Genomic DNA, 18360 nt, shown 5'->3' with positions numbered 1-18360 from the left:
CTCTGGTGCTGGGGACAAGCTACAGATCTAAAGCCAGACTCTTGGCTAAGGACAGCAGGATGTCCCCAATTGGTATGTCACACAGGGTGGGAGGAAACTAAGGCACCTTAAGGAAATGTGTATACAAGTAAAACCATTAAAACTCCACATTAAAATGTCTCAGTTAGCCCAAATCAGGGTCACGCTTAAGACTGTGCTGGTTGAAGAAGGTGGTACTGTCAGTGTCGTACAGTCTATGGATAAAGACGTCTCAGATTCAATATAATTTCGATCACTGCATACAGTCAAAGGGAAGTCAAGGGACTGGGTTGCAAGCCAGAAGACCACCCACAAAAATGTTTGAGAATGACTGGCACATCCCACACTGACACCAAATGAGATCAGAAGCACAGAAAACAAACTTAGCATGCACCAGTTTCTTCACACCATCCATAACGTTGTTAAACCATTTTGTGAACCCCCCCAGTGCAACAAAGCAAACCATACATGACAGATGACAGGGTGAAAACAAGAGTGACACCCGCAGAAATAAATAGCAGCTGCAAGTGGGAGAGACCTAATTTAAGATCTTCTGACTCATCAAGTGGGAGATGTTGTGATCTTACCTACATTATGAAGCAGAACCTACATCAGGGTGGGCGTACTTTAGGTACTTGACTGTTTGTTAGTCTAGTCTGTTGGTTAAATGTAAAAGAGAAAATCTAATTTTTGTGAGATTTGTATTTAATTTCTATTAGACATACACAGTCTAGGATTATCGGACATGCAGAACCTAATCTATACACAGCGATTTTAAATGTATTTTGTAAGTAAATAAATTAGGATTATCATATATAGAGGCCATACCTCTGGGTATAATCAACTAAAAATGTCTTTTTAAATGGATACATGTGTATACTTAATGTTTAGAAATAAAAATCATATCCTTGATATGCCTGAGAGGGAGCAAGCTGTCAAAGAGGTCACATTTCTGTTAAACTTCCACAACAAGAAGGCTGGGGAAAGGCAGCACTGGAGAGCCTGCAGTCCACTTTTCATTCAGGACACACAGAGGCCCTGAGGTTAGGAAGTTACTTCACATTAAAGGCACAGAGCAAGGTGACGTAACAGAGGTCAGAAACAAAGTCCTCAAGTAAAAAGGAAAAAAAACTTAAAAATGCTCCTGTAATACTAAATCTTCTCTTGGCATATCAAAACCATACATTGCCATGCCAACCTCCTCACCCCCATCACTGAACACAGTGCCTTGGCTGCCCTCCTCTCTCTCTCCTGGGGTTGCTATGACAACCAAAGCGTTGACAAGGGAAACAGATCCACACGAACATGCAGCGGCCTCACGTTCAGGGCACACGACTATCTGGCTGGAATCCTTGTCCAAATTTGGGCCGTTTACAACGCCGTACAAGGCCAGAGCTGAAGAGCGTCTGCAAAAGGCCTCACTGAGCTTATCTGACGGCGCGTGTATGTGTATTATGTGGTTTGGTTGTGTGTGGGTGCTCAGGCACAGAGCTTCTCCAGGTGCAGATGGACTTAGACAGACTGGTTTCATCCGACTGTTGCAGGGCAGACGACAAAGCGAGATACTACTTTGAAAGTGCTACAGCCTGTAGCTCTCATCGCTGGTGAAATGTCACCCTCATGGGCTTGCTAGCTGGATGCCACCATCATGTGCAAATTATGTGGCTACCCTATCGTAACACATGGCAGCCTTTGGTCCCCATCCAAGTCCACAATTTGGCAATGTTGACAAAGGCAGAGCTGCGGTTCTTGGCTTTAAAATCAAGTATCAGAACAGCCAGGACTTCGAACAGGACAGTTCCAGCCACTACATATATTCAAGTTGAACAGACAATCCATATATTTAGTTTTATTTATCATCATCGTATTGGTGGCATCACATTAACTCTAGTGTCATGCAATGAGGGTGAGGGGCACAGGACAGAGTGTGCTTATTTTCTACGGGAGGTCACACTCTATGGTCACATTCATGCGCTGCCATGTTGCTACGGCCGTCTTTGAGAGATTCATTAAATTACATTCTATCTTCGAAATTAAGACAAGTGGCACCGATGGACCATTACTGACAGCTGACTGAGTGCACTGTATCGCCAACCGAGGCAGTAAGAGTGAGTGAGCTGTGTGACTGGCTGTTCACTGGCCGAGTGAATCAGTGGATCAATTCACTTTCCCCACTGCCTTTTGTCTTTTAGCAGAACGCAAAATGAATGCAACTGTCAGCTGTAACCTTTGAGGGGAGTTTAAGTACAGCTTTCAACAGAAGATGTAAGGTGATGTGAGGGAACATGGCATTTAATCCGTCGGCGTTGCCTTAATGCATCAGGTACCTTTTTACGTGTACTGCACTGTGCTGATGTTTTGCCCTTTTCATTTGTGACTGCTGAAACATTACGGCACTGAAAAAAAAAGGATTAATACAGCTTTCTGCCTCTCATCTGAAAACTGTCCTCCATACTCTGATCTAAATCCTCCCCCTCAGTCATTCCCCACACTCTTATTATCTCTTCAAAGTCTTCTCCTTCTCCAAGAATGGAAACAAGCCCCTTAAGGCGAACGCAGTGCTGGCTGTGACCTCCCAGCAGCTACTGAAGCCCAACAAAGGTAATCCCTTAATGGCTGTAATAGTCTGTGGTTGACAGGTGACACAGTGACAGCCTGCATCAAGACTGTACTAGCCAGAGAGACAGGAGAAAGAAGAAGAGTCACGAGAAAGCACCGTAGCATCCTCCATCTTTTATTTTAAGAGCATGGTGGTGTCCTCTGTAAGTACCAACAGACTCAAATGTACAGAGAAGTAATGTAAGGGAGGAGGCAAAGACTTTCGCTACCTCGCATTGCAGCAACATTCACCTCAATTGCTCATTAACTACAAAGTCCTATATATATATATGTATATAAAAGTCTAAAAAGACTTTTCTATCTTACCAGAGGCGGACTGTGCGAGTTAGACAGAGAAGAGGATGAAGGAGGAATGTAGGTTTTATTTAAGTTATATTAAGAAATATTGTAGACACAATCAGCCCCCGCATGACATATAGGACCTGTGCTGTGCGCGCAGTGATACATTCAGACATGTGATGACTCATTGTCAGACATGTTGCAGTTTAAACCTGTTTGGCTGGTTTGCCTGACAGGGGGAGAAGAGAGGAGGCCTTGTCTAGCATGCAGGCGATAAGATGGGTGGCCTTGCACACTATAAAAAAAAAAAGACATAAACATGACATGAACCAAACCTAGGATAAGACTTATAGGACAATAGTCGCACAGATAGAATACATTTTTAAAAAGCTAAACTTATATAAAATGTTGATTTTTTGGTTGATTCCTTTTTTTTCAGTGTAATGATACATTTACTGTATTGTGCAGGATTTTTATTTGAAACACTGTTTTGCGCTACGTGTCCATGTATGATTTGAATCAATCCTTCAAGTAACAAGGTAACACATACAGTAGACCTGAAAATGCCAAGGTATACATCATGATGCATCTTGTCAGTTTGCCAGGCAGGACTACAGGACGAGTCCATGCCACCTTTTCTGATAAAAGGCTCCCTCTAATGGAAATTCAGGCTTCTGGGAAGTTGACGTAACAGCAAAAAAAAAAAACAAGCACTAACCTAATCAATAGACACAGGATGCTCCATTTGATTGGTCGATAGAGCCGTTTTCAGAACCAGGCCACACAATGTACATTAACTACTGTACTCTGTTCATCCATTAGGCTTTGTGGGATGTGGTGTGCAGTGGAGCAAGAAAAGCTGTGAAAATCACTGATCTCTAATTAGAAATTAATTGAAGCTGAAAATCTGAACCGTAGTCAATGTGAGTCGAAGGTTCAATCTGATGAAAATCCATAATCCACAGAAAGTAGGCATTAGTAAAACATTTTCAATGAGGGGTGCAAAAGAAATGGTGTTAAACATTCTAAAAGGGAGAAAACTCTGAAGACTGAATTATTTTACATCACCTGAATCACATCACGTTAAACAGTGCTGTGAAGCGGAAACATAAAGCAACAGGTGATCTTAAGTTTAAATTGTAAGCACAGAGGAGCAGGATTTACTGCAATGCTTCGGGAGAGCCTATTTGATCCTTGAGGTTGTGAAAAACCACTTAGCATCTTCTTTCACAATACAGGACTGCTCCTTTCACAACACAAGGAGCTCTACATCATGAAATGTGTCTACTGTGTTTATGAGCTGGTGTATGCTGATGGGAGCACATCTACATAAACATCAGCCACCCGCCACTGGCCGTTCAACCTACATTTGTCAGGAAAGAACAGGTGGCACTGTATGAAATAGCAGGAAAGAGAGTTCCACAGGTAAACATAACACATAAAAAAAACTCACAAAGTGACTACAATTTGAAAACATACTGTTGGCATAGGCTATCATTAACGTGTCATCAGGCCTAACCTTGCTAAGCAAATAGTAATTAATGCCGGATATAAGTAAATATCTAGTCAGTGTTTTCTTTTTTTGTGTGTCATTTTCTGCTTTATTTAAAAATGTCAGGAGAGAGAGTGACAAAGACAAAGAGGCGGTAACATGTAGCAAAGGGCCCCGGCCCTGAGTCGAACCTGGGCCGCTGCAGTAAGGTCCCAGCCTTAATAAACGGTACGCTCTCTACCAGGTGAGCTACTAGGGCTCCTTGTTATCATTATCTTAACACAACATCCCCACATGAGATTCTAAAAGTGTAGAGCTGTGCTTGGCCAGCATGTTCCTAAGACAGAGAGGTAAGTAAGGCAGGACCATGTCTGTATCTCCCACTTCTCACACTCGTCAATTAACTGCACCTGCGTGGGGCTGATTATAGGCGCTATCGACAGATTAACTTAATAAACCTTCCCAAGCCAGTGGGGATAAATATGGAGAAGATTAGTACAGAAACAATACAGAGTCCATCATATGCACCAGTCTAATCCAGAAATAATATGGAGGAATTCAGGCCCTACTCCCTGCTAGCGCCGCAAAGAAGATGGGCTAAGCCATTCTCAGAGCGGGACCAAAAATGTACCCATGACGTGCACCTAAGAAAGGAGGCCGCTCTGTTGCCAGGACAACAAAGCCAAAAAGAGAACATGGGTTCAGGCCTTGTCAGGCTTTTGTAAGAAACATAAATAAATAGAGAAAAGACTTCATTTTGAAGCACACTGGGGTTGCTCGGATAGCCCCTGAAGGCAGCGCAAAAGCAAACCACTGTGAGACAACATCAAAAACTAATGTTGAATGGAGCATCCTGAGGTGCCATCTTTCTTTTAACATCTAGCAGGCATGACTTTTAACGGTTATTGGAGCGCTTCTCATGACCTTCTATGGCGAAAAAAAAAGCGACGTCTTGGAGTGCGGTGATGTGGGTACCACTGCTTCCCATTAGTGTCCAAGTTATATCATTCAAAAACACACCAGACTTAGCGCAAAGAAATACAAGACCCCGTGTGGTGACGTTAGGCCATTCAGCCAAAACAGTCACGTATGTGTCTTGAAACCACAACTATGGAAATGTAGTGCGGTCAGTTTGTCTGTTACATTTAGATAAAACCATCAAAACAACGGAGGTTATGAGCTTCACTCTATGTTAACAGGAACTGTGCACCACCACTCCACTCTAGATGGACAAGTCTGACACCACAGTAATGGGGTACAGCTACTGTGTGTGTATATAAGTAGGTTTATTATCTTCTGAGCCATCCTGCAGAGAGCTCCAAGCTTAATTTAGCAGCACTTCACATCAAGGAGACACTTGAAGACCCCTCCCCTCCTTGACTTTCTTTAGTAGCACCCTCAGACGGACAACTCAAGCATCGTGCAGAAAGCTGCTGTTGTGGCTGCTGCATGGTTTAGAGCGGAGAGTGGCGGGGAGCTCGGTGGCACAGGCAGCCAGCTAAGCCCATTGTGCTAGCAGCTATTCTGAATTCAATGACACTGTCAATGGTGCATGCCCATGATAACACCCATGACTGACAGTGTGTCTGGGCGGTAAGGGGACCAGCAGCTGGTCCCACATATGAAGCTTAAAAGGGGGGAACAAAATATGATGTAATTCATTGTGAAAATAGTGATGTAAACGTCTCGCTCCCTTATTCAGTTACACGCTTATACATAAGTCTAATTATCATCATCTGACAAGGGTAAATTCAGCTGATTAACACGTGCCTTAAGCGAAAACCTTGGCACACACAGTAACATCATTGTAAACAACTGCAAGTCTCTGCTTAATGCTTTTTGCAGTTCTGTTATATGAAAGCAAAGTACAGTGATAAAGTAAGCTCTCAACAACTAGACCTTTACATCAGCTGAACATGTGAAAAGCATGAATGTTGCCCTGAGCACAATTTATCATTATTGACTGTATCATTCACCTTCAGACACAAAAATCCCTCTATCTTTGCTCTCTTTTCTATAGTGATATCTGGCCTTGCACATAGTTATGGTCTGGTCTTTATTTGCCAGTGGTGGTGAATGGAATTTTGCTTGTGGTGCTCAGTCATGAAATACCGTCACTCTCAACTCAGTCACAATGTCTTTATTTCTCAGGATAATCCAATGAGCTGAAGACAAGGTAACTTCCAACTGACTATGCACTCCCAATAAAACAATGATTATTAAACTAAAAAAAAAATTTGAAAATTCTGCTAGATTCCCTAAATGTCAAACTATAAAACAGCAACAGACCAAGAGATTATCACAGTAATTCAGAAGGGTGGGGTGGGGGGGCTGTTCAGCTCTGGAACAGATGTTCAAACCCCCAAACCTCAACAGGCTTGAATCACTCTCATTGCGATTGTGATCAGGTCTTTAGCACAAGACTATTGGTATCCTTCAAAAGAAAAACATTAAAAATAAAAAGTAAAGAAAAATAAGAATGTTGTATAGACAAGAAAGGTGATATTACTATCTGTCTCTCTACAAAAACATTAAAGCACAAACTCAACTTTGGGGCAGACAAATTGATCGAATTCAAACCAACAACAAACCACTGCCGTAGTACGCAATTTTTAGTGTTACACAACCTAACCAACCAGAGGATCGGAAACACCTGGTCCCCAGGGGTTTTCTCACACACAGTGCCCTAACCTTCATGTGACATGTGTGAGTGAGAGCAGTAAAATGCCACGCGTGAGATTTGCTGCTAGCAGCATCACAGTGTGAAAATGGCCTCTGCAGAGTCAAATACCGAAGAGCAAGAGGTGACTTCAGTGTCAAAGATGTGGCGTGTGTTGGTTGTCTGGACATATTTTGGGTCTAAGAAGATGCTCAATAGAGTCAGGTAAGGGGCAGAATGTGCAAAACAGCACGAGGCAACGCTACACATCTGTTATCGCATTTAGAAAAGCATCCAAGGCCGTGTTTGACAACTGTTAAAATCCCAACAATCAGTGAGTCAAGCAGGCCGACTACCATCAAGCACTGATCACTGATGGAACATAACTTCTTATTAGCTATGAAATTACACAGGTGATATCAGAGATCATAGCTGAAGATACGATGCCCATGAATCCACGTTTACACACTACATGTTTTCAATGAGATTGGTAGATCCATAGTTAGTGTTCACTTTAGTGTGTGCCATTTGTTACAATGCTTTTACTGACTGGAGATCAGAAAGATTAATTTTTATATTCAATGTTCACACTGGGCCTGTGGCATGTTAGAGGATTGGGATTTGTTGAGATTTTATGGATAAGTTGAATCAACATACTCACATGCTTGTTTGTTCTTAGTTATATTTCTACACTTTAGTTTGTGTGAATCGTTACTGTAGCTGACTGGAAGTCAGTGAGATTCATATTTGTTTTTCAGTGTTTTAATGTTGGCACCAGGCCTGTTCTTGGCCCTTTTTCAAATTCTATTGAAAAGTTAGTTAGTTATCATAGAGATTATATTGCATCTTTACAAGGAAGTGATTGATATTCTGCTGTGACTGAAACTAAATAAAAATGTTATTTATATCAATGTCTATCTTATCAATCACGTATAAATTCATCTCATTTCATCATAACAAGCAGGCCCAGGCCTGGCCTACATGAAAGAGTAGTTTATATGTTGACTGCATCTAGTGTTCTGTTGCTCTTCTATAGAATGATTGATTGCCTGTGTATGGTGAATGAACTTTTAAAAAAAAAAAGAAAGAAAACCCACACACACATACACACACACACACACAGGATCTCAATCGCAGTATTAGTCTAAATCAATTTTCCCATATCGTTCAGCCCTTCTCCACTTGCTAATTTTAGCCATCCCTCGCAGTCATCTGCTGCTTTCAGTAAAGCCTCTGCAGTTTTCCTCTTTGTGTGATGTGGGGGGAGTGAAACTGCTGTAATTTCAGTGGTGAGATGGATGACGGCTAAAACCCTCTAGTATCTGTCAGGAAAGCCAAAACATTATCTAGGTATTATGGTGTAAGGTTTCTCAAATGTTGCATGTACAAAATGGAGGCAGAAAGAGGCTTGTTGGCTTTCAGAATTTGTGCTTAAGGCATCCACAATAAAGCTTAATAACACAGGACTTGTTTTTGTTTTCCCCCAAAAGGGAAAGGCCAGTTTTCTCCCATATAAAGCAACAGTATGGACAACAAAGCAGTTTTTCTGGAACTCACAGCTGGCCTCTCTAACTTACTTTACTCCTCTCCCTTTCCCTCTAGAGGTACAACTTTTCTCTGAAACCACCTAACCAGTGAGCAGCGAGGCCCTGGACTAGCATACCAGTGGAGAAATTCCCAGATAAGTAATACTCCTAGCCTTGGGGCTTCAGGCATCAGCGCTTTGGCCACTCCTCACAGGCTACGTCATTGGCTCAGAGGCGCGCAGCCACTTCCACAAAAGGAATTCCTTCTTACCGCTTGCATGTAAGTATGAGTGCGTTATGTGTCTGCGTTTGCATGTGTATGTGTTAGACAGATCTGCCCAGACAATGAGAAATGTGTAGAAAAAGTGGAATTGGAAATAAAACAATCAAGACTTAAATTAAAAAAAAAAAAGGACTGTATGAGGATCAGTTACCGTCTAGCTGTTAAATAAACTACAGCATGAATGTTCACTCTGTAAGGTGGTGTATATCTGTGTGTGTGTGTGTTTATGCCTGAGACAAAGAGCTCACAGCTCCTGTGCTATTGGCAGGGTTCATGAGGCCAGAGGGTACGAGGGGGAGGGTTAGAGCGCTGCAGGGCGACCAGCTGGGTCCCTCCACTAGATGAGCTCTGCTGGGAGCTGTAACCAGACTACACACACGTATACGTACAGACACACACACACACAGACACAAACACACACACACAGCCTCTGCCTTCAGTGCTCTTGTTGCTGCTGCTACTGAGGACGACCATATATGGCCCTGGGATTCCCATGGAAAAAGAAGACCAGGATTGAGGAAGAGGGGGGAAAAATGCCGGCGAGATTGTAACTGTATGTTTCACTTAGGCTTTCGCTCAGCAGCCAAAACAATAGCCCCACTTGAGAGCCAAATTAGTTTCCATGTGAGGGGTCCAAAGGCGAGAGGGGGCACCAGGGGGGGAAAGGCAGAGAGGTCAGATAGCCACGGAGAGATGGCAGAACACGACCGCTGTTGATATTTCCATATAATAGAGGCCTTATGTGGAGGCTACTGTACGGAGGACAGTGGATAGCTCAGTCAGCAGTCACTGGCAGCCGGTCTACTAAACAGGCATTGAGAGTGGCCCACAGTACACCCTCCTCCTCCTCCTCCTCTCCTCCCCCAGCATACTGGCACTGTGTCACCGCTCACGCCAACAAGCTCTGAACCCAGGAGGTTAAATGGATAGTGTGGGTGCCAGGGTCTGGCCCGCAGGCTTTCTACCAATTTATAGCCATTACCAGCACAAATATGCACCATCACCAGAGTAACACTATGTCACAATGCATGCTGAAATGCTAGAACACAGTCAAACTACACTGTGATGAATACGGTGTAGTTTACAACTTCGCTATAATAATCTAAGCATTTGTAAACAAACAGAACAAGAAACTTAATATACCTTAGATTTGGAAGTTTGCACTTGTCAATATGGTGATTTCTATGCTACTTTTCATCTTGTTCAGCCCTACAAAAAAGTTCATGTGCAGTCCACAGCAAGACTTTCAACTATAAGTAAAATTTTATTCATGAAAACTCAAGGCAATGATATACTGATACAATGCAGACCTCAGCCATGTACATATGAAAAACTGGTACGCAGTTTAAAAGATATAAAAAAAAACATTCAATTCACCACACGCAAAAAAAAAAAAAAAAAGAAAAAGATGAGAATTCATACTTGTTTGCCTGCTTATAGGTTAATTGCTGGACATGGCAGTATGGATAGCTGTATACATGTGTGTACATGTGTCTATGTTAGGCTTGCGTCAATAATAAATGTAGAGGGACTGGAAGAAGCAGGCACACTAGTGGAGCCTCAAAGAGGAAATGAGAAAAATAAACAGCCACTTCCTGTTCCTCTCTGGCCTGAAATCTCCAACACCCTACCATCACCACCTCAGTAAGGGAAGACGAGCAATACCCCCCCTTCCTCCTCAAGTTGTGTGCCTGAAAACGCACAGTACAAAGGCATCAATTTTTACTGTCTTTCAAACAAGCTGAAAAAGACACAAGGGGAGTATGGGTGCAAATTTTAAGCAGCGTTCTTAATTGATGATAAGCCACATTAATGCTCAAGTATCAGCTGCTTCATACATCCATTACAGGCAGCCGATGCTCCAGACAGACAATGTGCACCAGCTATGCACATTGTCAGTTGATATTATCTTGATCAATACTGTTTAATTAATTATGTTTATTATGATTAACCAGTCATCATTTAATCAGTGAATATCATTCCTGCACAGCAGTGTTCATCTTCAAAAATGTGTAGACCAAAATTCGGTTGTTTTTTTTTTTTACTCATCATCACCTATAAAATGCTTGAGGGTCGTAACTTGATTGTGTCTTAGCACTGCATTGTAATGAATTCTCGTGTCTCTATACAGCTGTCTGAGTGGTTGTGCTTAATTAATTATTCATTTAACGGCCTATTAACATCTCAGCTTGATTGGACTCAGTGACCGGACATTTATGCTCTATATAACATGGTGATAAAATTCAGTCTGAGCACACTGCAATGACTTAATTTGATCGAATCTTATTGTACAATCAGTCAATAGTATGATTTAACCTCTCTTTGATGTACAAAAGCATCATTATTTTTCTGCCACTACCTCTCGTTCAATTGGTTATTAAAATTGGAATTAGCTGATGTTCTGATTTTTTTAAATTAGGAAAGTATAATGTTAGAAATTGTTCTTAGAAGACTTGATAGTATTAACCATTTATTGACAGTATTTGGTAATGCCCTACCAGGAAAAGTTGATGTCAGTAAAAGCCTACTTATCTTCCTTCACCAGATAGGCAGTTGAACCTTTTTTTGTCCAGTGAAGAACATTTAGCACACGCAACAAGGTTTAAAGCCATTTAGGATTATTTAAAACATGAAGAACACATATCTAAAAAGAAAAAAAAAGTACCACTTATGTACTTATGCAAGTCCATTTGAATCACAAGCCAAAATACACAGACTGTCATGGTCCAGGCCCATTTACTGACGCTGCTATTCATCCACAGGATGCTTGCGCTTACTCACAAGAACACTAATGGGGTAGCATCACAGCAAACAGCAGGCTCATTCAATCTCATGGCCACTCATGGATCGGTGCTAATGAAAATCAATGCCAATCAGGAGTAAAGGAAGAGCTTCATACTTATAGACATATTAGCTCATTATCACATCAGCTGATTTTAGCTTCAGAAGCAGCAGATCAATCATGCCCATGATGTATTTTCAAAAGCTAAGTAAGTTATTCTTCGACAGGTACAAGACTGAAAAAGTAAGGATATCATGTTCTGCATATCTGGTTTAACAGCAACACAGAATGTACATTGTGTATAATGGGCCATGTTCACCTCTAGCCTTCATTTCACCAGATGAAGATGCAGCCATTTTGAGAATAAATGGAAGGAATGCAACCTCAACCTTCAACAGACAACAAATGGACATGCACTCTCTGCCTTAATTGGACTCGCTGCTCTGTACGACAATGAGGAATTCACAGTCTCCACGTCCAGGTGTTTTCAGTTCAAAAACAGCTCATAAAAAACACTCAGCGTGAGGCATGTCACTGCCGCCAAGCAAACAACAGCAGGATGGGTTCAAGAAGACCTGGCTTAAGCAGAAGACAGACACTATGTGCCACAGGGAGGGGGAAAAAAAAACAAGCTGAAGTCATCCCACAAACATTTCACAGCAGCTCAATACTATGCACGGCTTGGAAAAGTGGGGGTCGACAGAAAAGCGAGTGGTGGGTATTCATCTGTAGCGGCACCTGGCAAGTTCCTTTACCGGTCTGTTTTACAAAAATGTCTCAGGCAGTTATGCTTGCATTTCCATTTCATTTACGCTTGTCATTTTTCATCAACCTCACACACAGATTAACTACAACCTCATGTGTCTGTGACAAATACCCATCACCAAAACTTATTCAGCAGAAAGGATGAGATAAAACATGGCAGCATTTGGTTTGATATCTCATTTTTCTAAATTCAAGTACAGCAGTACTGTCGTGTTACGGCAACGCAATCATCACATCAGGCTAAAAAGTTAAGTGGGACATAAAAAGCCCTGTGGCACAAATGTGCTTTTGGGCAAGGTCAAGTCCGTGTCCGTAGCCCTGCTGTCATGTCAGCACAGCTCATATACGTGGCAGCAGGTTTTCTCTGCTGAGGAATTCTCCTTACGACCCCAGGTGAACCAGTTCCAACCTGCAGCAATGCTCGTCTGAAATACTTCAGACAACCCTCGCCGTTCCAGATCCTCTGGTGGGGATGCCTCTGGCAATTCATTCCCACTGTGCATTATCAAGGTAGAGTTTGGATGCATAGGATCCATCCAGACTGGAATCAACTGAGCCATGCAGGTTGGTAGTTTCAGAGGAAATCTATAATCCTTTCTTTGAAGGCCATCAATGTCAACTTGACTGCAATAAGAGACTCTTGACAAGTTGACTATGCTGTTTGAAATTTTCTGTTTCAGAGTGACTGTTCCAACAAATTAAGCTTTAGCACCGGCTGTCCATTTTCAGACTAATACATGTTCTCATGACACAGTGTGCTAGGAAACAACATCGACGTGTCACAATCAGCAGATGACCTGGCATGTTGCGAAGCATTGGCGCGCAAACACCACACAGACTTCCTGCTGTTGATTACGGGGTTGGTAGAGAGGCTGAATGAAACAGTGAGCAAGGCCTGCTTGACAAGGAGAGACCTGCCAATTATATGCAGGTAAAATATACACGTTCTGGGGCTGCAATTCTAAAATTAACGTTCCCGGTCATCAAGTGCCTTGAGATTACAATAGTGCTACGGTGACTCACAGCAAACCGGAATTGCATTAGATGACCTTTACTTTTATGTCAGAATGTAATTGAGGGTGTCATGTACTAGTCAGCCTTTGCACACAAACAAAGCTGCTGATTAGTTTTCAAAAAGGAAATAGGATGGTGCTGGACGAAAATGTAATGAGACATTCCTTAAATTTAACTGCGCTGTCTACCTACGATTGTTTCTGCTGTTGAGCCTTGGCTTGGTTGGCTTTAATCCAGCCATGCTTGATTTATTGTATTCCTAATGTTGCTCTTGCCATCTGCTTAAACTTAATAGATAGATTACAGGTTACCTGTTTTATTAAATGTGGTTAATAATCTCATTATGCAATACCATCTTCTCCACTGTACCCTCAAGACATTTTCTGAAAAACTGATCATTCATTATGATCAGTCTCTTATATGGGTTGAACAGCACCAACTTACATGAATCAGTGCAGGCTTTTGCTTTTAGACCAGGTTTTGATATATAAAACTATTTAGGTCCAAGTGTTATCCACAATTAAATACCTAAAGATGACAATAGCTAACCACAGACAAGGAGGATTGTGAGTTGACTATTCCAGCTAGACAAAGAACAATAACATCTAGACGGTCTAGATTCCAGGCCATGAATTATTAAGTTGCATCTTAATATATTCAGCAAATGTTAGAAATGCATGAGTGACTAGCTGTTACTGTACACTGGCCTTGAGCCATAACAAAGAACCTAGAAGCCTTGAGCAACCTTTAACAAGAACGGCGATTTGAATCCAGACCTCCTCTAAAATAGGTGTATCAAATGCCTAAAGACAGTGGTAGGCATTATATAGTGGAGATGGAGACTGTTAAAAAAACCCAAAAAACTGGGGTAGGTTACCATAAACACCCAACAATGTTTGCATTTCATTAAGAAAGCATTTCAATGTGGTTTACATTTAACCGTGTCGATTATGAAGCCTATCCATTTGCAAATAACTCAAAGAAGCATCCGCTTCTAGTGCTGAGATACTAGTGCTCTGCATGAATCCAACAAAATAAATAAGCTCTCCACATGGCAGGTAGTCCCCTCTACACACCAAAGTGCCCTGGTGCCATGGACTGTATTACATGCTATGGTTGAGCTCTTCAGAGCCAATATAGCCATGTTTAAATAGTCATTTATGGAACACAACAAATCACAGACATTTGAACAATGGTCACAATATCGAATGAAAGACTGCACTTCCACCTCTGAGTCCAGCTGAGTGATGTCTACCTGGACCTTGATGTTCAACAATAAGTTGATATAAAAGTATTCAATCACGCTAATCTCTAGAAAAATGTGCAATCAGAAGAGATTCTCTTTACTGAAAAAGCATCCATCTACCATCTAAAGCATTGTGAAAGCAAAACATTACACTAGCATTCAAAAGGACCCCAGGGATGTTGAGTTGTATTACCAGTCATATCAAAACGCAGTAGATTTACACAAATATCAGTAAACTTCCTATTTAAACTAACATGCAAATGAGCATTTCTATGTCACCTGGGCTCATTTGCCTAGGTCCTGGGCAACACGTTGGATATCCCCCCCAAACTCCAAAAGCTACTGAAAAAAAGCTGGACAGTCCTTATCATCAGATCTGGGACTTATTGCACAGGCAAATCATCAAGCTACAGCCCTGACAGATTTTAGTGGATTTGGCCTTTTTAGATAAGTCACCATCCTGCATCTCTGTTGCGTAAGCTAGCAAAACAGGTGAGAGCAACAGAGAAAATCTGTAATGCCTGTATGGTGCTTTGCCTGTCTCAGCCAAGGGGCCTCTCCACATGAGATGGCAGGATTTTCTCCCTCAGGCTGAAAGACAGGAGGCTTGGGGTCTGTAAGAGGATGCCGTGATGCCTTTATCAGGACGACGCAGACATATCAAAGGCATCTCTTTTTTGCTCCGCCTGCTGGCCTACTGCGAGCCTCAGGCACAGCTGAGAATCTCAGGGTTAGGGCTGTAGTGAGATCCACAGCAATTATGTAACGAGCTAATGACTGATGCTCGTCTGGACGAAAAGAAACACAGCCACCTCACCATCTTCCACCACATGCTTGGTAATTGTTCCATTACAAGATTCATGAAGTCGATTCTCATTTCAAACTGCTGAGTGCTGCCAAAGACTCTTTCTCTGTTCAGTCTGTTATGCAACTCCCACTCTGTACATGCAAATCCACCAACACAAGTGACTAGCAACGTTCCCTGAGTCGTTGTCATGGAGACAGTGCAAGATAATGTTCATAGACTTCAGGGCCATAATGAGGGTGTGTAATGTCAACAGAGCAAAGGCATTGTAATACCCAACTCTGACATGCTAAGCTGAGCTGAGTCCTGTCACCTCGGTCCTGGGGATCAGCAAAGGCCAGGGACACTGAAGGCAGAAAAGTTCAGGTGTGGGTCACTTTGGAGATTTTCTTGTGTGAGGCGACAAGCCCTGGTTACCTCCACGCTAATTGCCTCGATGGAGGCTCAGTGGGCAACAGTCAGCTGGGCCTCAGCATTGAATGGGGAGAGGAAAGCCAGAGAGGGAATGACTAGAGGGGAGGGGTTTAGGTGACAGCTGAGGAATGTCTGCTCTGCTCTCTCTTTGCCATGGTTTCCAGCGACTGTCATGTGAGGAATGCACAGGCTAGGACGACAGGACTCGGAATGCTACCCTCTGAGACGAGTTTAGCCGACGAGATCTGGAATCTCCACTTGTATTCTGGTCCCCTCATTCAGTTGTATATCCTCTTTACCGTCCACCTGGGTGAGCCGATCTGTGTCAGTCAATCACAATCATGAAATGGAAAAGTGACTCTGAAACTGCAAAAAGAGTCATATTTTTCACTCTGGGTGTTGCATATTGATGTAGATTAATCCTCCAAACCTCATCCATATACAGGGACTGTATTGGTCTTCATGAATCACGTGATACAGTAGATACAACAGAGACGAACATGTTTATGGGTCTTTCTGCAACAAGTCATTTATAAAGAGACAATAGGTCCATGACTCAAATAAAGACACAACCCCTAGCTTAAATGTGAGATTGAGCGGGGGCTGCACTACAAAGCAGAGCTACAGACTCTGAGTCATACCCAAACTTAGTATCAACTCCTGAAACCCAGTTAGGAGAACTTGTGGCGGTGGTATTTATAACCCTGCACCGGTCACCAGTGTTGGGAGTGATATCGCTGCACCAAGTGAGGAGTGAACCCTTGTGTAACAACATGACACACTTCACAACAAAGCCAGAGGTCAGTCTTTCAACAATACAAGACAGTGGAGTTCTTTTTTGCATGAAATTAAGCTTCAAAATTACCAGCGATGTATGTTTTTTTTTCCAATGCATCAACTGTTAGTTTTGCAGAACCATGACATGTGTTGTTCTAGTTTAATAGTTAAAACCACAAGGAAAGTATGACAGAGACATCAAGAAATAAGTCAGATGCCTGACTACCCATCTCCTCCTCAGTTCATCCGAGGAAACCATCATCAGCTTGACAGCGCTGCAATTCTGGGATTAGCACTTTAAAACACAAATTCCTGAATCACCTTCTTCACCTCCTTCATAAGACCCCAAACCCCGGGATCACATGCTGGCCTACAACACACACATACACACAAAAACACACGCACAGCAGCTTCTCGTCTCCAGAGATGGTTAGGTCTGGATAGCGGCACTGCAAATCAAATTCTTTTTTTTTTTTTTTTCTTTTCACTCGAGCTCATCTCTGGACATCTGCCCAAAAAAAGGCAACGTTTCCACCCGATGAGTTTGCACATAGGGCCATGCTAATTCCAGATTTAATTATAACAGACCCTGAGCACAAAGAAGGTTGAGTTAACAACACCATTAATAAACGCACAGGGAAAATATTCACTCAAATAAGATCGATTCATCATCTAAAGATAAAGCTAATGACCTATCTCGGAAAACTTGCCTTTAAAACTTTTAATAGGTACAGAGACTTGGACAACAAACATACTGTGTAGCAAGGTGGTACACTTACTAAGACTAGACATGTGGGTATGAGTAATGAGGTGACATCACTGGAAATCTATGCTAGTACTAAACGTTTAATGTAAGAATTACTTCATTAATCCTTAGATCATTTAAGCACTTGCCATCCAAACAAACGAGTTGCAAAAGCTTTGTTGCAGAACTGTTAATGCTTTGCACCAGCAATAACTGGAGCTTTGATTGGTTCCTCACAAATACAACTACAGTCGTTTTTAACAACTGAAAAGAAGTTTGTTGTTGATGTGCAGCAGCCAATAGTGTTAAATGATAATCTTGATTATTTTGTAACATATGACTGCAGATGCAATAACATAACTTATAAAGTTTCTATGTGAAAAATAATCCTATTGATATTTTCTATGTACTATTTGTTTAACAGTAGGTGGTAGAGAGATGAAGTCATACATGGAGCATAGCAGAGAAATGAACATAGTCGTTAACAATGCAAATTAACCCACAAACCACGCTGTCAAATTACAATGAAGTATAGTTTCAATCCCAAATTGAAGCAATTTAACATTAATTCAAAACTAATGTATGTACAGTACACATCACTGGATGCAATTTGGCCATATCAGGACTGTCTTTTCTGAAACGTTAACTGCACCAACTAGCTTCCATAGTATTTCAACCACTGGACTGATGTTTTATGAACCTTGTGGATTAGATTTTTGCCATGCTTGGCTTCAAAAAGCCTCACACAGAAGGTACGACTTGATGTTACTGACTATCATCAGCCAAAACGGGCTGCCATTTTCATTATTTGGCTTTCAACGTATAGGGGCTAGTGTAGGTAGCTACCGTGGTTAGCGGGCAAAAAGTTAGCTTAGCACTGCTGACATTCCGGCCGAATAGCAAACTATTTCACGCACGTATATTTCTGGTTATAAC

The 18360-nt window shown here is 41.9% G+C and overlaps 1 protein-coding gene across 3 annotated transcripts in view; it reads right to left on the bottom strand.

The window, feature by feature from the left end:
* The window catches only part of ppp1r12a (protein phosphatase 1, regulatory subunit 12A), a 48541-nt gene that overhangs the window by 28861 nt on the left and 1320 nt on the right, over window positions 1-18360 (bottom strand). The window lies entirely within an intron of this gene.

This window comes from Pempheris klunzingeri, chromosome 22, assembly GCF_042242105.1.
Source record: "Pempheris klunzingeri isolate RE-2024b chromosome 22, fPemKlu1.hap1, whole genome shotgun sequence".
Taxonomy (NCBI): domain Eukaryota; kingdom Metazoa; phylum Chordata; class Actinopteri; order Acropomatiformes; family Pempheridae; genus Pempheris; species Pempheris klunzingeri.
This window is presented reverse-complemented; position numbering and strand designations above follow the sequence as displayed.